This window comes from Galeopterus variegatus, unplaced genomic scaffold, assembly GCF_000696425.1.
Source record: "Galeopterus variegatus unplaced genomic scaffold, G_variegatus-3.0.2 Scaffold670, whole genome shotgun sequence".
Classification (NCBI taxonomy): Eukaryota; Metazoa; Chordata; class Mammalia; order Dermoptera; family Cynocephalidae; genus Galeopterus; species Galeopterus variegatus.
The window spans coordinates 327866-334403 of record NW_007726781.1 but is presented as its reverse complement, the minus strand read 5'-3'; the positions used below and the strand labels follow the sequence as shown (position 1 = coordinate 334403).

Genomic DNA, 6538 nt, shown 5'->3' with positions numbered 1-6538 from the left:
AAACGAATTGTCCATATTGTGACTGTTTATTATCATCATAATAACATAGCTAACATCCATGTGCCAGGCACTATACTAAGCAGCTTTACCTATATTACCTCATGTAATCCTCAAAACAACTATAGGAAGTGAATATAATTACTATCCCTCTTTTACACGTGAAAAAACTGAGTACGGCTCAGAGAAAAAGGTAACTTGCCCAAAGTCTCATGATAGTAAGAGACAGAGGTGGGATTTGAACCTATGCAGTCAGATTCCAAAGGCAAGCACCCATAAACACCATACTCCACTGCCTTTGCTGGGTCTCTGTCTGAATTAGGCATTTTTGACTTGGTGGTCAGGGACCATGTGTATTTTTCTGGGAAGAAGGATCTTGATTTTCATCATGATTTCCTAAACAGCAGTCCTTGACCCCAAAGATTAAGAGCCACTACTAGGGCTTGTGTAGTTTGAAAAGCTCTGGCTAGCAGAAATCCCACAGAACTGCTATCATCTCATCATGTGATTGGGTAAGCCTCAGTTGTGTCTGTCAGATGAGTTATGATGATCCTATTCTGACAGGTCCTCCCCCACTCTGACCCCCTTTTCCCAGGCTCCTGCTCAAAGGCAGCATCCCTGGTTTGGAGGAAGATCATTTTGCCTGGCTCCAGTGAGACAGTAGGTCAGTGGAAGGTGATGATGGAAGGAGTAAGCTGTTAGATCCCAGGATCCCTTAAGGATGAGCACTGTGGGTTGGAGCAGGACCCGAGCAAGCCCCCAACTAATCCTTCCCTGGGTGAAGACAAAGAAGGAGGCCCCCTGCTCCAGGAATGGAGACACCAAGGTGGTGGCGGTAGATCTGCCCCTCTCCCCATTCCAGCCCACCTCAGGACTAACTCTTGGGTGGGAGCTGCTGGCCAGGCCCCCAGGATGTCCCTAAAGCCTAACCCTTCATACCTGTCCCTTAAAGATGGTCAGCAGTTTTGCTGCAGAGCCACTTGTCACCATCCTCTAGGGGTGTTTCCATACTTCCTGTAGAACTTCCTGGGGGGATGTCCATGCTTCTACTCCCTGAAGGTATTTCTACTCTCACTGCTAACCCAGCTGGGGTATTCCCATGCTTGCTGCTACCTCCTGCATTCCCTGGGAATGTTTTCACACTTGCCACAGAATCACCAGTGCCAAAGACTATTTCCACATTTGCGGACCCACAGTGGGCTCCAGAGGATGTGCTCCCTGGGTGCTGGTTTCCATGGTGGGATGGGGTGGGAGATCTACAAGGGTTTTGAAGGTTGAGCCACCCCCAACTAGTGTCTGCCCCACACAACCCACATATCCCAGCCCATCTATAGCTACAGGGAGTTAGTGGCTCAGTTACCAAAAATCCATAAAGTTTGGCTCCTTCTGAAGGAAGAGAATATTGCGGCCTTGATGAGGTACACCCTCCTTCCAAGAACCTACTACTTCACTGAGAAGACGAAATGGAAGAGCTGTTTCAGGGACCATCATATTCACCCACCCCATTTTACAACCTGAGGATAAGAGAGAGGACATTAGTCTATCCAAAGACATACAACTAGATACTGGCAGGCATAGCCCCAGATCATTGTGCTCCCTGGGTGCTGGTTTCCATGGTGGGATGGGGTGGGAGATCTACAAGGGTTTTGAAGGTTGAGCCACCCCTAACTAGTGTCTGCCCCACACAACCCACATATCCCAGCCCATCTATAGCTACAGGGAGTTAGTAGTGCTCCCTGGGTGCTGGTTTCCATGGTGGGATGGGGTGGGAGATCTACAAGGGTTTTGAAGGTTGAGCCACCCCCAACTAGTGTCTGCCCCACACAACCCACATATCCCAGCCCATCTATAGCTACAGGGAGTTAGTGGCTCAGTTACCAAAAATCCATAAAGTTTGGCTCCTTCTGAAGGAAGAGAATATTGCGGCCTTGATGAGGTACACCCTCCTTCCAAGAACCTACTACTTCACTGAGAAGACGAAATGGAAGAGCTGTTTCAGGGACCATCATATTCACCCACCCCATTTTACAACCTGAGGATAAGAGAGAGGACATTAGTCTATCCAAAGACATACAACTAGATACTGGCAGGCATAGCCCCAGATCATTGAGTCCAGAGTGTACAGTCAGGAAAACCTCAGCAAACAATCCCCAAGAATATAATGATATCAGGGGTACAAGCAGGTCAAACAGACTTTGATGCTGTCACTGCCCTTCTGCCCAGCTATGAAAGGGTCTGGGGTTCCTGGAACCAGGATTCAGCATGCAGCTACCAGATCACCCACTGTGTACCAGAGACTGCTTTGGGCTTCCTCAAATTACAGATAGATTTAGGTAAGGGAGGCTCAGGGGAGAAGCTCCCTGCCCAAGGTCACACAACAAGTGGCAGCAGCACCAGCCAGACAGTGCCTGCCCCCTCTCCTGACCACTGGGGAGCCTCCCAGATTTTCTTTCCTGGCCTTGCCAGCTTCCTGGTTCTCACATTCCCAGCTCTGCTCCAGGGAGAACTATTCCCTTTAATAACTACAGCAGCTGTGCCCAGAATAGCATTTGATCCCTTCACCACCACTACCCCAGGCCATCCTTGAGCAAACCCAGGGGCTGCGATGGGGCTCCTGGTCCAGCCTCTAGGCCCATCCACCTGGAAAGTCAGAAGCTCTCCTGCTCCTACCCTTCTCTGTGAGCAGAGAGGGGGCAGCGCAACTCTTGCAATCACCAGCACTAGGCCAAATCATGTCCCTTCTAGCTGATAACCCTGGGAGTTGGGGAGGTGATAAAGGGCCAACAGAGGGAACCCTCACCCCACCATAGCATCAGCCCTGGAGATACCCTGAGGCAGCCAATGACTCACCCTTCTGTGGTCAAAACAGCTGGGAGGCAGCAGATTTTATTGGGCTCTGGGACTCAAAAGTACAGAGTGAGGACAAAGGGGGTCAGGGCCACAAAAGGGGACTGAATCTCTAGAGACCCCCCTGGAAAAAGGTGAAATGAGGAGACTTAGGAGCCCTATTAAATCGATTTGGTGTTGAGCCCAAGATAGGGTTCCCAGTAGAAGGAGGATGTGTATCTTGTTACTTGTATTGATCTCCTGCTGTGTGTATGCCAATAGCTAATACATCTGTCACTCACTCAGTGAGCAAGACTCTAATTGGCCGCGTGACCTCGAGTAAGCTACTTCTCCTTTCTGGGCCTCAGTTTCCCCTCCCGTGAAATGGGGTCTAAGACCCCTCATTTGGCGGCAGGGAGTGACGTCAGTTAAGGCGCTGCATACAAGTCAGGGATTAAGAGGATGTTATGTTAGTCCCTGGGGGGCGGAGCTTGGACCCGGAGGGAAGAGATTCCACCACCATCTGGTGCTGCCCCAGCGATCTGGAGTCCCCAGCCGCCCTAAACTCCTGACAACCCCCTCATCCGAGACCCAGCAGCGTCGTCCTACCCCTTCTCGGGTCGCAAGGAAAAAGTAGGGGATCAGAGGCCTGACCCCAGCCTTTGGATCAGCCCATGAAACCGCCGAGCCCCCTCTGGCCCCGCTTGCCTTTCAGCGAACTTCACCCAACGGCCCAGCCCCAACACAGCGTCCACCGGGTCACGGGAGGACAACCGGCCGGGGGCGGGGCGGGGCCGGCCTTGGTGACGTTTCAATGTCATATGCAAATAGAGCGACGTCATGTTCTACCAGGCATGTGGCAACCAATCGGGAGCCGGGAATGCAGCCCCAGCGGCCGCTGGCGGAGACAGACAAAGGCCCGAGAGCGGGGGCGCAGGGCGTGCCCGGGGGCGCAGGGAGCCCCCTCCGGCCAAAGCTGGTCGGGACTCACCTGGGGGCGGGCGTGGTGCGGCGGCCAGGGGCGGCGCTGAGGTAGTTGTGTAGAGGAGCGTCCCAGGGTCTCCGGCTGCTCACAGGCCGGGCCGCATCTCGGGGACGGGGCGGGGGAATCGGCGGGACCAGTGGTCGGACGTTCGGGGCTGCTGCGCTCGCCCGCGGTGCTTTGGTTCTGTGCGGCCGCTGCGGCCCGGCTCACAGCACAAATTGGAACGTTCAAACAGCTGATTGTGACGTCACAAAGGGGCCCGCCCGCCGCGCGTCGCCGGCCGGCGGAGCTGTGGCCAATCCCAGGCTGCGGATCCCCCCTCCCCGCCCCCTCCACGGTTCGCTGGCTTGTTGTTCCTGCCGGGGAGCTGCACTAAGAGCCTCGGGGGGCCACCCCGAGAGGCGAGAGCTGGGAGCTTGCTCCTGCCTCCCGGCGACCCGCGGACTTCTCCATGAGAAGGATCCCCACTCCTACCTACAGGATCCTCATTTCCTTGACTCCCGCCACAAATCCCAGCACCCTCACCTCTCCCACTGCTCCCCGTATCCTTTCACCTGCATCCTACAGTCACACCTCCCAATATGTGCCCTTTTCTCGGCTCCACACCTCGTCCGTGCACCTCCGGTCTCCCCGCTACCTTTCTCCTGCTCTCCCTCCCTTTTCTGTCTCACCTCCTTATCCCACACATTTTGTGCTTTCCCACCCCATTTTTCCTCAGCTCGGCAGGCTTGAAAGAGGAAAATATCCCGCTTCTCCGATTCTAGGGGAGCACCTGTAAGTGTAGAGGAGTTGGTGAGGCCGATGGGAAATTTTGCAAGGTAGGACTTGGAGAGGAATTGCTATGGGCTAAATAAACATTGACTTAGAGACGGCTTCGCACTAGAACGATTACACACTTAGTTTAATCCACGTTGCTTCCCAGGCTGGACAGAATAGCGAGTGACAAGACAGGGATTGATTATGAGTTCTTATTTTCACATGGAGAAACTGAGGCTCACAAATCTCACTGTTAGTTTGTGCATGCATATTCAATAATGCATTCAACAAACATATTGGGTATCTACTATTGCCACTGCCGGACCACTAGCTGACATTTACGGAGCACTTACCGTGTCCCAGGCACTGTGCTATGGTGCTTTATAAGTTTGTTTTATCTTCACAATAACCCCAAAAGGTACATGTTATCCATATGTTACAGTTGAGGAAACAGACTCAGAGAACCTAAGTGACTTCCCAAGGTGACAAAGCTATATAGTCAATGGCAGAGCCAGGATTTTTTTTTTTTTTTTCCTTTTTGTCTTTTTTTGTGACCGGTAACGGGATCGCAACCCTCGGTGTCGCGCCCGCACTGCGCTCAACCAGTGAGCAGACCGGTCTCTATATGGGATCCGAACCATCGGCGGGAGCACCGCCACACTCTACCAAGTGCGCCACTGGGCCGGCCCCCAGAGCCAGGATTTTAACCCGTACTACTTTTTACATGCACCAGATGATCTAAGTCCCAGCATACTTCATTTTCCCCAGGAAGACCTGGGTCCTAGTCCTGACTGTGCCCCAAACTTGCTGTATGATCTCAAGCAAGTCATGTTACCTCTCTGGGCCTCAGTTTCTTCATCTGTTTTATCCAAGCTTCCTTCTAGAGCCAACACTGTAAGATTCTTCCAAACTCCCCACTCTGAGAATTCTGCCATCTAATGCTCTAGACCCCAGCTCTCCCAGTGGCCTGGGAGATGCCTGGAGAGAGACCACAAATACACATCCTCAGAATCTCCAGGGCCAGAGGTTCTGGGTCCTCTCTCAGTAGAGAAGGGCTGGTGGGGCAGGGTCTGAAAACTGCCCATCTGGCCCAACAGGAGGCAAGGGGTGAGCTAGGCCAGAGGTTCATGCTCTGGTGAGGAAACACTGTCCCAGCCCCAGTCTGAAACCCCTGAGGGACTCCTCAGCCCTAGCAACTAGGGGAAGAAGCCAGGAAATAATACCCAGAGGCTTCTGAGGGGAGGAGTGAGTGGCATTGTGGCCCTTAGAGTGGTGTCCCCAAAGTATCCTCATTCCGTGCAACCCTGAGCCTCTGCCCATCACGGCCACTTCCTGCTAACCTCATACCCTCTCTTGACCTCTTTACTGACTTAAATTAAATAATCCCTAACACGCCTCCCCTGTCACACCACTTTTTTGCTCTAAAACCTTAGTGGCTCATAAAGCCCCCCACTCCTAACACGGCATTCATGGCCCTCCATGATCCAGCTCTGGCTCTTTTCAGCTTCATCTCCCCTTCTACATGCACCTTATGCTACAGTCAAACTCCTCATTGTCTCTTCAACACTGTCCCACCTCCACACTTTGGCTCAAGCTGTTTCTCCTGCCTGGAATGCCTTCTTCAGGCCTTTCTGAAATCCAGATCTTTCCTGTCTTCAAGATCCTGCTCACGGGCCGGCCCGGTGGCGCACTGCTACAGTGCTCCGCTTGGGAGTGCGGCGGCGCTCCCGCCGAGGGTTCGGATCCCACATACAGACTGGCTGCTCACTGGCTGAGCGAGGTGCGGGCACGACACGGAGGGTTGCAATCCCGTTGCCGGTCCTGGTCCGGTACAGGTGTGACACTGAGGGTTGCGATCCGTTGCCGGACACGAAAAAAGACAAAAAGGAAAAAAAAAAATGTAGGAAAAAAAAAAAAAAGATCCTGCTCAGGCTGGCCAGTTATCTCAGTTGGTTAGAGTACAATGTGATAACA

The 6538-nt window shown here is 53.0% G+C and overlaps 1 protein-coding gene across 1 annotated transcript in view; it reads right to left on the bottom strand.

Annotated features, from left to right (window-relative positions):
• The window catches only part of TP53INP2 (tumor protein p53 inducible nuclear protein 2), a 16798-nt gene that overhangs the window by 5652 nt on the left and 4608 nt on the right, over positions 1-6538 (bottom strand). The window lies entirely within an intron of this gene.